This window comes from Tamandua tetradactyla, chromosome 14 (assembly GCF_023851605.1).
Source record: "Tamandua tetradactyla isolate mTamTet1 chromosome 14, mTamTet1.pri, whole genome shotgun sequence".
Taxonomy (NCBI): Eukaryota; Metazoa; Chordata; class Mammalia; order Pilosa; family Myrmecophagidae; genus Tamandua; species Tamandua tetradactyla.
The window spans coordinates 50,521,224-50,535,083 of NC_135340.1; the positions used below are offsets into that span (position 1 = coordinate 50,521,224).

The 13,860-nt window shown below is 35.4% G+C and overlaps 1 pseudogene; it reads right to left on the reverse strand.

Moving 5' to 3' along the window:
* Window positions 1–9,118: 9,118 nt before the first annotated feature.
* On the reverse strand, window positions 9,119–9,701 carry LOC143655104 (high mobility group protein B1-like 1 pseudogene; annotated as a pseudogene).
* Between the last annotated feature and the right edge of the window lie 4,159 nt (window positions 9,702–13,860).

The following is a 13,860-nucleotide window of genomic DNA, read 5'->3' on the forward strand; positions in this document are numbered from 1 at the left end:
CGAAGCCCACATGTGTTACAATGTTTCTAAGATGAAAGGTGTTACAAATAATTTACTCTTTCTTTAGCCTGGAAATAAAGGTTCTGGATATGGCTCTGAGGGGCTATACCAAAATTCTTGCAGTGCTCCTTGGAATTGAAGGGAATTGAAGGGAATTGAAGCTTGGTAAAGGATTGAAAGATCAACGTCACTACATACTTTTTTGCTACAATGTGATCTCTACAGCATCTAACCTTTACCCAAGTGTTCATCTTGTAGTAATTTGGACATGCAGCACTCCATAGAGTCATTCATTGTCCAGGATGTTAGCAGATGATGTATATTTTGTAGTTAATGGAGTTGAATAGATCTTCACATTTCACAGATCAGTGAATGTGTACTCCATTTTCTTCCTGGTTCTTCCTGCTAGATGTTTTTTAGAAAGCAGTTTTATGCACTAAAGATAAATTCATGACTAAAAAAACTATAAAATCTGCTTAGAAATGATCAGAGCAGATTGGAAAGGTATGATTAGAATCATATAATTATTTGTGCTAACATAACCACTGGACCAATTTCCTTGACATTTTTGAATCATTGAATCATTTCTTAATTAGTAATGGTGTGTGAAGTAAGAACCCCCTGTTTGCAACTGTTCACTAGAAGGAACTCTTGAGTCACCAACTGAGGGTAAATGGAAATAACACTAGAATGCTGAGAAATAGGCCATTTAATCTAAGAATGTATTTGTCCAACTTCATGTGTTCATTTCTGAAAACACTCAGAAATTTCATGATTGCTTCTTATATTTAGACTTCCATTTCCAAGACTAACATTTTTTAAAGTTTTCATAGATTTAATGATCTCCAAAATAATCCTGCTATAGCTTTATGTAGTGTTTCACAACATTTTTTTTTTTTGCATGAACAGGCACTGGGAATAGAACGCGGGTCTCCGGCATGGCAGGTGAGAACTCTGCCACTGAGCCACAGTTGCACCGCTCATTGTTTCACAATTTTTAAAAGATTTTTATGCATAGAAATTTCATCTGCAAAGGGTGGTAGGAAGGGCATATTATTATTACCTCACAAAAGAGAAAACGAAGGCTGAGTGTTCATGTGACTTAGAAGATTAAATTATGTTAAGTACATGGATTTGAAATAATAGTTTGATACTTACCCAGATATGAAAGACTTGGTCAAGGTAGTTGAAAGCACTCATAGAGTGGAAAAAGGCGTCCCAGCAATAGGCAACCTGTGACCCCAAACTCCGTCCCCTGCCTCTTTTTTTGCAAATAAAGATTCACTGGAACACAGCCGTGCCCATTCATTTACGTGTTGTCAATGGCTGCTTTCATGCCACAACTGCAGACTTGAGTAGCTGAAACAAAGACCAAATGGCCCATAAAGCTAACAATATTTACTATCCTTCTCTTTAGAGTTTGCAAACTCCTGCTCTAAACCTTAGAGCTTGTCTATACTAAGAAAGGTACAAGGAGCAGAATCTGGACAGCAAGAGAAATATCTGAATATCAAATGAACAAATAAAACCATGTCAAAGTGGATGCATGATTGTCCATAGCATCTTTCAGTGTATAGCGAGTTAGCAATACCATAGATCAGGACTGTGGAGGAAATACAGAACTGGAAAGAAAAAAAACATAATCATTTCATCTCTGTCAGATAGTTAATTAATATTATTGAGTTTGTCCTAAATGTAAAGCATTCTGCTGGGCATTAATCTATGAAAGACCATCTTAATCTAGGTATTTTAATTATTTTCTAAGAACGGGTATTTGGTGATTGTAAAGTGAACAACCAAGCGTTTATCAGAGCAAAGGAGGAAAGCTATTTCATAGGTCATTGAAAATACTAATCAATTGACATTGTGTTTTTGCTTCTTTACAAAGCCCCTATTTTCTTTCTTTCTCATCAGACTACACATTCTTTCAGGGTAAAGAAGTAAAGAATCAGATATTGCTGCTTTGCAAAATGGCCATTGAGTCTTCACATCAGTATCTCAAAGGAAGGGCTATATCTCAATACTGAAAGACCAAGAGGAAAGTACTGTCAATGTGGAAAGTGGCCCCTGTGTATCTAAAAAATTCCTCCTTCATTACTTCACATTTAGACACAGCACACATATTTCAGAATGGCTTTCACCCCGGGTTTTTGTTATGCTTTGTTTTGCAAGAAAAAGTGACAACCTATTAGATACATTTACATCTTATCTTAAGTAGATCTTAACTTTCTAACAGGACTGAGTAGATAAATAACTGGGAAATTGGAAGAACAATTGATAATTCCTGAAATGCAACACATTCATACATCTTTCACTAATTTTTTTTAACACCCACTTCCTTCTCAAGGCACTTACTTGACATTTTGGAGGAAAGAAGAATTCACGTCCTCAAGAATCACAAAATCTAGGGAGAAGACACACCTACACAAATAACTGTACTATAAATGAATAATCTCTATTATCGCAGGAGCTTATGAATGGACTAAGCATGAAGGCTAAAGAAATAAATCATCACTAGCCATATGTGTAACTAACAAAATGTCTGGATTCAAGACACCATGTCCAAATGTCAGGATATAGAAATTATTGGTGTCGTTTGGCCTGTGTGAGACAGAGCATTTTAGAAATAGATTCAATAGAGTTCAATGAAGAATGTTCAGCCAGGAAATTCAGCTCTAATTAGTGAAACGGTAATATTAGAACCATTGAAATCAAGGAAGGACACATGCATAATTGTTTTGGAACCCAAAAATTAGAGTCTCTGGTTTCTTTCTCTGTTCTTCCATCCTGGAGTTTTGCATTAAACTACTTTCCCTTCATTGACTTACATTAGATAAAAATTCTGCTCCCCTTTTGATGGCAGCTACTGAATCAGCAAGTCAAGGAGGTGTTCTGTCTCTCTAACAGGCCTACCTGTGGGGTCACAGGGCTGGTGGCTCTGGTCTGGTTAATGTAATCTGTTAACATACAAAAAAATCACCTTTTTACGTTCTTCACTAACACACATAATGAAACATACCTCCTCTATAAACCATTATTTTTGTGTGTCTATTTTCTTGCCAGTTTTCCCATTTGGGATTTATAGTGATTGTCCTGGTCTCAGTTTTTCCGGAAAATGGTTAAGTCAGAGGAGGTGACCTGTAAATCCCTCTTCATGCTTCAAGTATATGTTTTAATATAATGTTCCTACACAAACTAGTCTGTTGCTGAATTTAACCGTGGCCCAATTGGCTGCTTCACTGGTGAATCTTTCCTATCTCAGAAGAGTAGGGACCCTGCTCACATAAATGACTAATTTTCTTTTATTCATGCGTTTATTTCAACTTAATATTATGACCAGTAATATTTGATGATGACAATAATTATAATAGCTTGTCAAGGAGAATCCTGTGTCTAAAGCAACTTGGTGATTCTTCCACTTGTTGTTTCCTAAAGTGGAGCTGTTTTCTAGCTTTCTTTAGTGGAGTATGTTAAATTATTAGGAGGAGTATATGGTAGCCTTAAGCAAAATAAGATTTGATGTTCTCCTAATGATCATCAGTTAGAGCAATTTCTTGTGGTAGTGATTGGAGTTAAATGTTAGGCATGAAACAGATTTTTTAATCAGTGGAAGTAAAGATGATCTGAAACCTAGTTTTAGAGGAACAGAAAAACCATAATGTTTATCTTATATTTTTACACCATTCAATAAATTGGACCATTGCATCAGTGTTATGGCAAGTTCATTTAGGAATAAAAAAATGTGCAGAGCATTATACAACTGCCAATTCCCTCACATGGAAACAACACAGAAGTGTTGACTTGTATTAGGATAAACTGAGGCAAAGGCTATTTGAGGAGAGAGTTCAGTTAGCCAACAGGGCTCAAGGCATTCTCTCATTTCTTGAATTTCAAGTGAAATTTTAAAAATGTAAGGTATTAAAAATGTCTCATAAATTTAGTATTTCTTTTATCAACACACAAATCATTTACACACTTAACTTGCAACTCACATTTTTAAAAAGATGGAAATTGTGTAAAAAAAAATAGAAAAGGCCAAATGGTTAAAATGCAGCCTATACGTTCATTTTCACAATCTCTTAACAAAATGAACATTTTAAATCTATCTTTTGTCTTAGTCAAAGACTTTCCCAGTCAGGGAAAAAGAGAACGACAAGGAAATTAATATTTTTCTAATATAGATGTCATCTTATATTTCATGCCTGACTCATTTGAAAATGTAGATTAATTTGCAAACAATTTAGAAAGCTGAACTATTGAATTGGGTCCTCTAAGATTTAGGATTTGTCATCTTTTAAAGTCGACACCCAGCAAGAGCTTGTCAATTACAAAGAAGTGAAATGAAGTGAAAATAAGTCTCACCGTCATCTTCTTGTTATATGCTTGGTTGGTTATAGAGAGACACCATTTACAAGCCGAAAATAATTACTCAGAAAGTTACGCTTCACTTTAAAACCAAATTTAAGCAAGAGAAAAGCACCATTCCATGATGATTCTTTTATTCAGTGGGTGGGGTGGTTGGGTGGAGAGTGGGAAGTGCTTTGTAGCCCCTTAAGGCTCTCAGTTAGAAAGTGTTTCGTATTTTTCCAGTTCTTTTCATGTTAGTGATGAACAGGAATTATTTCCGTTTATTACTTTAAAAACAAACAACCTTATTTGCTGTATTGTATCTGTGTTAATGAAAGTAAGGATTTGGGAGAAAGAATGAAGCTATTTATATTACAATCTTATCAACATGTGTATTGAAACCCCTATGAAAATTCTACTCCCTTCTTGACCTTACTTTTTAATTGTTTTTCATTCCACCCATAAGCACAAATGTGCAATGTTTTAATACCTTGCTTTATTTTTAATACATTTTAATTGTTTTTCATTCCACCCATAAACACAAATATGCAATGTTTTAATACCTTGCTTTATTTTTAAAACAGGATTGTTTAGCCAAAAAAAAAATAGATAATTTTTTAAAGGCATACTTAGTGAAACTATACACCATTTAAAGCTTGGTATTGACCTAAAAGTTTACCACAAAAAAATGGAAAATGTCACTTAACCCTTGAAAATGGAACAGTATTTAATAAAAATAGAAAAATAAAGTCCGTCCCAACTTGTGCTTAATGTGGAGACTAAGTAAGTTTTAAATACCTGCTTGTTGGAATAACTGGTAGAGATTAATAGCACCAAAGTGTCCCTGGAAGTTGGGCAGCACAAACTATTCTAAGTTTTTTTCCTCTTGCTATAGTCTTAGGACTACCACTTAATGAACGTCTCCTGCTCTTCCTAGAGGAGAGAAGAGAAGGAAAGGCTGGTCGGACAGCCAGAAGCGGTGCCTCCAAAGCCTCCAGGCCAACACTATTTCTACCTTAGAAAGACGACAAAGGTGCAAAGTGAATTATTTGATACTTAAACACCTGTTCCTTCTTAATAATATGTTTAAAAGGGATTTTTGACATTGCTTCATAAGCTGGATTTGTTAGAACTAGCCGTCTCTCTAAATTCTGCTAACTTTCAAGGCCAGGCTGAAGTCCAGTCTTCTCTGTAAAATTGTCCCTTGTGACCCTGACCACAATGATCATTCATTGCTTCATCTCAAGGGTTTTTGGCCCTTACTTATGATATTTTTGGGGACTTTCTGTCAATTCCCCTGTACTGAGGCTTATCTTTAAAACAGAAAACTAATTACAGAAGTAACAGAATAATTTTAGAGTGTTTGGACAAGAGAAAGATTGTCCATAATTCAATGCCTTAATGTCATAACTATGACCAATTATATATAGTATTCTCCTAATGTTTGTAAACCTAAGGTGTAGATTCAAATAAGCATTGTACATATAGTTTTTTACGCTAAGTTTTTATTGAAGTGCTTACTAAGTCATAAATTCTTCCATCTATAAAGACCATGGGCTAATATTCCATGGAGTGGATTTATAAGGATTTATTTAACTATATATTATCACAATACCAGTAAGTTATTTTTATTTGCTATTTTATAGCTATTTAAACCATGCTATTTCAAATATCTCTGTGATTATGTTTTTAAAACATTTGTATTATTTTTAAAGCAAATTCCTAGAAGGAAATTACTGGATTAGAAAGTATAAACATTAATAATATAATTAAAGGAACACAGGCTTTACAGCCTGGATACAAATTTTAACTCATCCATTTATGTAGCTTTAGACATATAATTTAATCTCTTGTAGAATAACTTTATTATATAATCGAGTAATATCACCCACTACATAGTGTTTTGGTAGGGATTAGGAACAATGTGATAAAACTTTGGCACAAAGTAAAGCTTAATAAAGGGTGGTCATTATTATTTGTCTTTCTAACAATATTGCATAAATATAGAATGCCCATAGCTGTGTACGAGGATATAAGGTTTTTCATAACCTTATTTATATATTGTATGTTTAACTAAACTGTCTGAGATGAAAATGGACCATATTTGTTTTAATTTGCATGCCTTTGATTACTAGAATGATTCAATGCTTACTGGTAAGTTATCTTTTTTGAAGCACGTGTTTATTATCTTTGTTTAGTTTGAACTCAAAGATCTTTTCTTATATAATATAAACAACCTCTTTAAATATAATTTTTTATAAAAGTGCTCTAGATAGCTGTTTTTAAAATATAATTATGTAACTATGAAACCCTTGCTCATTTGAGATTTGGTGCATTGTCTTTTTAATTTTTCGTCATCTAAAATAACTTGCATGTAATCTATATGTATAAGTGCATAAAAATTGCATGCATTAAATAGGTATCAGATGAGGACACTCTGTTCTTTGAAGATTAAAGAAATTGTGGAATAATTTCCACAATTAGGCCACTCTTTCACAAATTGTGGAATACCCAATGGTCTTCCAAACCCAGCAGAAATCTTCAAGAACTTAAGTTGTCGTGGTAATTTTGGGTCATATGCTCCTGCTGAATTCTCAATCTCATTGGCAGAACCTCCCACAGTCATTTTTCCTCAACTCCACGACCACCAAAATGTCAAAGTCGCTTCCTTTTCCACTCAAAACATTTGTATTTGCTGAATATTTGAAAGTTTTATATTGCAAGAATAATTTAGCATTGAATATTAGAGATTCCTTATAGAACATTACATCATAGCACTCCTATGCTATTCTATGGTATAAAAGAAATTTCTATCTTTTCGGGTATTTCTACTTCTCAATTTCTGTATATTTTATTATTCAGAAATGTATGGCTCAGGCTTATTTTTGCATATCTAAATATGTCCTATTAATAGGTATAGCAAATACCTATTACATTTCGATAAATAAAAATTTGAACAATTGTAAATTACACCATTATTTTCTGCATGACTCAGAAAGAAAAATGGTGCCACTTAAAATATGATACCTTATTGATTGCAGGATGGATTTCAATTTCAGAGTAATTAAAATGAAAAAATATACGAGTCTTAGAAATGTTAAAAGATGAAATGCCTATTCTTCTATTTCTCCTCCTTTCACAAGAGAGAAAAAACTGATAGTTTTTTAATTTGCAGTCATTTATTTCCCTTATTCTACCAATTGTTGTATGGAGATGAGAACAGTATAAAAATTTATTTCACATCGATTACAAAACAACTTTCATCCCGACCCTATCTCTTTTTTTTTTTTTTAACCTCTGCAGTTATTCGTTTACCTGTATTATCTAGGACTCAGATATTCAGTATTCCTTCTGAACTCATGCATAAATAAATGCAAGTGGAAAGAATCCAAAAGTCAAATATAACAAAACAGTACTCCATCACAAAAGTGTGTAAAATTACAAAAAAAAACTATTTTAACACATTGGCACTTTAAGAGAATGATAATCTCAAAAACCATGAAATTTTCAGACTGTTCCCTAAGCTGCTAAACAGGTAAAAATGACTCTAGTGAGTGAGTCTGGGTTTTATAAAGAAAAATTAAATTAGAATGAAATGGATAATTGGTACTGAGATCCAAAACCTGTGTCTTTTCTCCTTGTATCTATTTCATTCATAAAGGGGCACACCAGAGTATATGAAAACAGACTCTACTTTAAGTGTGGCACCATCATTTCAAAAGCTGGCCCAATTGATTAGAAATATTTAATTGTAATGGAGAATCCCAAGTTCCTAAGCAGTCCATCTTTAGATAAATTGGAAAAGACATTTATGGTAGCACTTTGAGCCCTTGGTAGGACTAAAACTGCCTCGGTGGCAGCTCTGTATTTTAAGCTTATGCTTTCAGGGATACATTCTCAGGTCTTGTTTAATGTAGAAACTGCAAATATAATAGCCATTACATGGTAATGGGAGTTAAAGACTTGTAGAGTCTTCATTTCTATCTATTAGTGCTTCAAGGGCAGACTTATAGAATGTCTGACTCGAATAATCCCATCTGTGAATAGATCAGTTACTCTTTACTTTGTAAACGTGGTAACTGGGCTATGCAAATTTGATTTCAGCTGATCTAGATTTCTGAGATTCAGCTATGGATGAAAACTGTTACAATTCAATTGTATTACCCCCGTCACGAGTGTGCAGATGAAAGCTTGTTAGCGGACTATATGAAAAGATGAACAGTCTTATCATGTGATTCAAAACAGACAAAAGCAAAAGGCTAGCTTTCTTCAAGAAGAATAATTTCAAACTTACGAAAAGGACAATGCTAATAGGAAATGTATTTACTTAGAAGCATTCAGAATGTCAGCAAAACAGCTGCGACCCTTTTTGCTTTTTGCAGTTACAAAGTGGTACTCAGTTTACAGAACAACAATTATTTCGGATAAGCTGCATTAGAGACAACTAAAGATAAAAAAGCTACCATCCCCATATATAAGTACTGTGTGCCCTGCACTAGAAAGAACTTGCTTTAAATCTCTGTGCCAATTTACAACCCCCATACTGTACCAGGCAAAATCAGTGACTATGGAAATGACCACCAGGGCAGGGCTATCCAAAGATGCATTTGGTAGTGTGTTTGCTACACACACGCAAAAAGACACCGTACAGTTTACAAACAAATCTTGCACAGTCTTACATTTCAGTTTTTTTCTTCAAAAGGAGTGAGTTGTGTACAGGGGGCTTACATGATTTAAAGACAAGAAAAAAAGAAACTGCACTAGAACCAACCTATTCATCATCATCATCATCATCTTCGTCATCTTCCTCATCTTCTTCCCCCTCCTTTTCCTTGCTTTCTCTGCCTTGAAGACTCCCTTTTTTGCCGCATCATGCTTTCCTTTAGCCTGGTGTGCAGCAATATCTTTTTTCGTATATTGCTTAGCAGCCTTCTTTGCACAGAGCAGCTTGTTACCCCCCAGCTCTCCCGGTTTCTTTGTCACATCGCCAATAGATCGGCCAGGGTGTTTGCCTTTGATTTTTTGGTGACATTCAGAACAAAACAAGGAAAAGGCCAAAGGAGGCCTTTTGGGTGCACTGGAATCCTTGAACTTCTTTTTTACTTTCCCTTTAGGAGGGATAAAGGTTTTCATTTCTCTTTCATAATGGACCTTGGCCACTTTGGCCGTGTCTTCAAATTTTCCTTTCTCTTTAGCAGATGTGGTCTTCTACCTCTCTGAGCATTTCTTAGAAAATTCTCAAAAATTGACTGAAGTGTCTGGATGCTTCCTTTGGGGCCCTCCCGGCAAGCGTGCATGAAGGTTACCAGTGATGACATTTTGCTGCTTGGCTTCTTAGGTTCTCCTTTATCCATGTCTACTTAGTTTTCATCATGAGGGTCAGAGTCACCCAGTGCCCACCCAGCTCACACTTGCCACCGCGCTGTCTCTATGGGACTCAGAGTACTGCAATGGCTGTCTTATCCTGCCTTTTGATTTATACTTTTTAATTCTTCTTTTAGTGGAGAATCTTGAGATTACATGTATGACTTATTAGAGTCAAAAGCAAAGTAGAAATTCCCAGACAATGCTAAAACTTGAGAATTCTTTCACTCCATTTATCTTCCTGCCTGTTGTGCCATAGTTTTAATGTTTTTTAAATTTCATATCTATATTTGAAACCCACATGCTGTTATTTCCTACATAGCATTTTACACATGGCATTGTTTTATATGAAGTTCACTTGTATTTTCCCACGCAATTGTTTGTTCTCTCTTTCTAAATTTCTGTGATTGTTCTGAGATCATTTCTTTCTGCCTGCGGAATTCTCTTTACCCTTTATTTTATCTGTGATTGCTTCTGGCAAATTCAGTTCTGTTTATCTGTCGATGTCTTTATTTTGCATTCCTTTTCTTTCTTTCTTTTTTTTTTGCATGGGCAGGCACCAGGAGTTGAACCTGGATCTCTGGCATGGCAGGCAAGAACTCTGCCTGCTGAGCCACCATGGCCTGCCCTGCATTCATTTTTGAAAGATATTTTTGCTGGATAAAACTCTATGTTAAAGGGTTTTTTTTCCCCCAGCACTTTAAAAAATGTATGTTCTAGTTTGCTGCCTGCCAGAATGCAATATACCAGAAATGGAATGGCTTTTTAAAAGAGGAATTTAATAAATGCTAGTTTATAGTTCTAAGGCTGAGAATATATCCCAATTAAAACAAGTCTGTAGAAATGTCCAATCTAAGGCATTTAGGGAAAGATACCTTGGTTCAAGAAGGCCAATGAAGTTCAGTGTTTCTCTCTCAGCTGGAAGGGCATATGTCAAACATGGTGGCATCTTCTGGCTTTCTCGTGGCTCTACAAAAGGGACTCTCTCCAAAATGTTTCCTCTTTTAAAGGATTCCAGTAAGCAACTCCACCTTCAAAGGGTGGAGACATACCTCCACGGAAATCATCTAATGAAGTTACCACCCACAATTGGGTGGGTCACATCTCCATGGAAACAATGAAAGTGCTCCTACCCGGCAATATTGAATGAAGATTAAAGGACATGGTTTTTCTGGGGTCCACCACATATTCAAACTGGCACAATGTTATTTAGGTGACTTCTTTTTCCAACTGAAATGGAGTAACTGCCTCCTAACAGTAAACAAATGAGAGGGGTTCTGCAGGTGCCCTAGCTAACCGCTGTTAGAGAGCTCCAATCATAGACAGAAAGGCACAAAAAGGGGAAACACCACAAAACCCAGAAGACTCCCTTAGTTGAGGAAATGAACTGAAAGTCTGTGAGACCAAAGCAGTTACAGATTGCAGAATAAAGCACCAGAGAGAAGAAACCTGTGGAGAGGGATAACTCCATAGATCTAAGGAAGTAGATCTATGTATTCCATGAGTAATGATCACTGTGAGTGAGCACAGTGATCACTCACATGGCATGGGAGTGAGAAAGCCATCTGAGGCCAGGGAAAGCACCATCCAAGGGCATTATAGTACCAATGCCTATGGCTCTCACAGGCCCAGGAATCCTGCCCATTCTCACCAGGCAGATGGGAAAATTAAATGATTCACTGGGCATTAGATAGAGTATATGGCAAAGTCTTGATTCCATGTAAGTCTTAGCCGAAATGCTATTCTGGACCCACATCTTAAAAGCAAGACCCAAAATTGTATCTATCTCTTCCCAAACCTCAAGGATATTTGTAGTAATACAGAAATATGCAAAAGGCACAAGATAAAATTTAAAATGTCTGGTATCCAGTCAAAGCCTACCAGGGATGCAAAAAGCAGGAAATATAACTCATGAGAAAAAAAATCAACTAATTGAAGCAGACCTAGAACTTAAAAAGTTGAGACAATTTACAGATAGAGACTATTATAATTGCCTTTCAGTTGTTTCCAAACTTTAAGTAGACAAAAAAAAAAAAAACCCGCAAAAACACAACTCAAAATGATTCATAGACCTATGTCTAAAACTAAAACTATAAAATATTTAGGAGAAGATCTTTATAACCTTGAGTTAGACAAAAATTTCTAAGGTGCTACAACAAAAGCAGAAGATACAAAGAAAAAAATTGATAAATTGGTCTTCATCAACATTCAATACTTTGGCACTTCAAAAGATACCACATGGAAGTGAAAAGAAAAGCTACAGGCAGGGAGAAAATATTTTAAACTATATCTCCAATAAGAGATTTTTATCAAGAATTTAATAAAAACTCTTACAATTCAAAACAATAAAAAGAAAAATATCACAATTAAAAATGGGCAAAGGATTTGAATAGACATTTCATCAAGAAGATATATAAAATGTAAATAAGCACATTGGTCAATAGCAAAGTGCAAGTCAAAACCATAATGAGAGTTACTCATATTTGTGCTAGAAGTTTTGGCTAGAGTAGTTAGACAAGAAAAAGAAATAGAAGGCATCCAATTCAAAAAAGAAGTAAAACATTCACTATGTGCAAATGGCATGATGCAACATTTTAAAAGTCTTGAAAAATCTACAACAAAGCTACTAGAACTAATAAATTCTAGTTTGCTAGTTGTCAGAATGCAATATACCAGAAACAGAATGGCTTTTAAAAAGGGGAATTTAATGAGTTACTAGTTTACAGTCCTAAGTCCGAGAAAATGTCCCAATTAAAACAAGTCTATAAAAATGTTCACTAGCAGGCATTCAGGGAAAGATACCTTGATTCAAGAAGGCCGATGAAGTTCAGGGTTTCTCTCTCAAGTGGAAGGGCACATGGCGAACACAGTCAGAGTTTCTCTCTCAATCTGAAAAGACACATGGTGAATGACGGTCAGGGTTCCTCTCTCATCTGGAAGGGCACATGGCAAACACGGCATCATCTGCTAGCTTTTCCTGGCTTCCTGTTTCATGAAACTTCCTGGGAGGCATTTTCCTTCTTCATCTCCAAAGGTCGCTGGCTGGTGGACTCTGCTTCTCATTGCTATGTCTTTCTGCTCTGCTCTCTCTGAAACTCTCATTCTCCAAAATGTTTCCTCTTTTACAGGACTCCAGAAACTTATCAAGACCCACCCAAATGAGTAGAGACATGTCGTCACCTAATCCAGTTAACAACCACTCTTGATTAAATCACATCTCCAGGGAGATGTTCTGATTATAGTTTCAAACATACAGTATTGAATAGGGATTATTCTACCTTTACGAAGTGGGATTTTGATTAAAACATGGCTTTTCTAGGGTACATGCATCCTTTCAAAACAGCACATTCAGTAAGGTGACGGGATACAAGAACAACTTGCAAAAACCAATAATGTCTCTATATACTAGTAATGAACAATCTGAGGAGGAAAACATGCCATTTACAATAGCAACCAAAAGAATCAATTCTTGGTTAAATAAATTTAACCAAAGATGTAAAGGACCTATACACAGACTGTTTGGTAGAAACATGGAAAACTATAAAACATTGCTAAAAGAAATGAAAGAAAACCTAAATAAATAGAAAGACATTCCATGTTCATGGATTGGAAGACTAAATATTGAGATGCTAATTCTACCCAAAGAAATTGACAGATTCAATGCAATCCCAATCAAAATTTCAATAGCCTACTTTGCAGAAATGGAAAAACTTTATTATCAAATTTATTTGGAAGGTTAAGGGAACCTGAATAGCCAAAAACACCTTGAAGAAGAACAAAGTTGGAGGACTCGCACTTCCTGACTTTAAATCATGTTACAAAGCTACAATGGTCAAAACAGCGGCACTGGCATAAAAATAGATATATTGACCAATGAAATTGAATTGAGAGTTCAGAAATAGACCCTCACATCTCTGACCTACTGATATTTGACAAGGCTGCCACTCAACTGGGACAGAATAGTCTTTTCAACAAATGGGTCTGGAAGAACAGGATATTAATATGCAAAAGAATGAAAGAGGACCTGTATCACACCTGATGTAAAAATTAACTCAAAATGGATCAAATACCTAAATATAAGAACAAAGACGATAAAACTCCTAGAAGAAAATATAGGGAAGCATCTTCAAGATCTTATGGTAGACAGTG